The following is a 1,680-nucleotide window of genomic DNA, read 5'->3' on the forward strand; positions in this document are numbered from 1 at the left end:
TTGCTCCCATAAAATAATTCAGGATCCGGCTTTTTGGGGTGGGATTTTGGGATGGGGAGTGGAGGCCGCCGCTCGGAGAAACTCGGGAGCTTCCTGCTGTTGGGGGCTGTTATTCCCGAGGGCTTGAGGCCGGTTCCGGCCGGTCTGCGGCTCTTCCACAGCTTGGGAATTCCCTCGGAGCCGCTTGAGGTGGGAGCGGAGCGGGAGGCGCTGGGAGTGTTCCCTGCGCTCCAGCCATGCCGGATTTTGGGATGTTCCCAGTGCTCCGGGTCTTGGGATGTTCCCTGTGCTCTAGCGATGCCGGATCTTGGGATATTCCCACTGTTCCGGCTCCGGGGATGCTGGATAGCAGGACATTCCCTGTGCTGTACCTATTGGCGTGCGACATTCCGGGCTATTCCCGGCACTCGGGGATGCCGGATCTCGGGATATTCCCTGCGCCGTGGCTATCAGCATGCGACATTCCAGGCCATTCCCGGTGCTCGGGGTCTCGGGATTCCAGAGCTCAGGATATTCCCGGTGCTCCACCTCTTGGAATGTGGCATCCCGGGCTATTCCCGGCGCTCTGGGGATGCCGGATCTTGGGATATTCCCAGTGTTCCAGCTCCCGGGATGCAGCATCCCGGGCTATTCCCTGCGCTCCGGCTCTGGGAATACCAGCTCTCAGGACATTCCCAGGACACGGTATCCAGGGCTATTCCCTGCGCTCCAGATCTCGGGACATTCCCGGCTCCCGGCACGCCGCGTCCCGGCCCTTCCCTACCCCGAGGCGCCGGCCCAACCGGCCGAGCAGCTCCCGGTGCCGGCGCTTCCGTCGGGAAGCGGCGCCGCGCGTCCCGCAGGAGCCATCCGAGCGCTCCCGAGGGGATCTCGGAGCGGCTCCCGGGGACGCGGCCGGCTGTAATTTCACCCTCTGGAAATTCCGGCGGCTCCGAGCACCGGTATTTTTAGCCCGGGAAAGGGGCTCGGGCCGGTTCCCGGGCACCGCTTTTCCTGCCGGGATGTGAGCGGCTCCATAGGGTGAGGGCAGAGCCGGGAGAGGCTGAAAATCCAAGGAATTCCATAGGTTGAGGACAGGGCCTGGGAGAGGCTGAAAATCCAGGGAAGCTTCCGTTGGAGAGGGATGTTGGGAGCCGACGCTCCGGAGGTTTCCTTGGGAGCCAATCCCGACCCTTTGCAGCAGCTCCATCCCACTGGAAGCACCGAAATTCCCACTGAGCGGCACTAAATCCCAGTGCCCCCCATTGGATTTTGCCCCCGGAGGTTTCCTTGGGAGCTGATCCCAACATTTCCCAACTGCTCCATCCCACTGGAAGCACCAAATTCCCACTGAGTGGCTCCAATAGTACCTAAATCCCGGTGCCCTCCTTGGATTTTGCCCCTAGAGGTTTCCTTGGGAGCTGATCCCAACCCTTCCCAGTGGCTCCATCCAGAATTCCCACCGAGTGGCTCCAATAGTGCTTAAATCCCAGTGCCCTCCATTGGATTTTGCCCCTGGAGGTTTCCTTGGAAGCTGATCCTGACCCTTTCCAGCGGCTCCATCCCACTGGAGGTGCCAAATTCCCACTGAGTGGCACTAAATCCCAGTGCCCCTCCTTGGATTTTGCCCCCAGAGCTTTCCTTGGGAGCCGATCCCAACCCTTCCCAGCAGCTCCATCCCCCTGGAGGCACCGAAATCCC

This window comes from Nothoprocta perdicaria, unplaced genomic scaffold (genome assembly GCF_003342845.1).
Source record: "Nothoprocta perdicaria isolate Ctin4 unplaced genomic scaffold, notPer1 scaffold_883, whole genome shotgun sequence".
Lineage (NCBI taxonomy): Eukaryota > Metazoa > Chordata > Aves > Tinamiformes > Tinamidae > Nothoprocta > Nothoprocta perdicaria.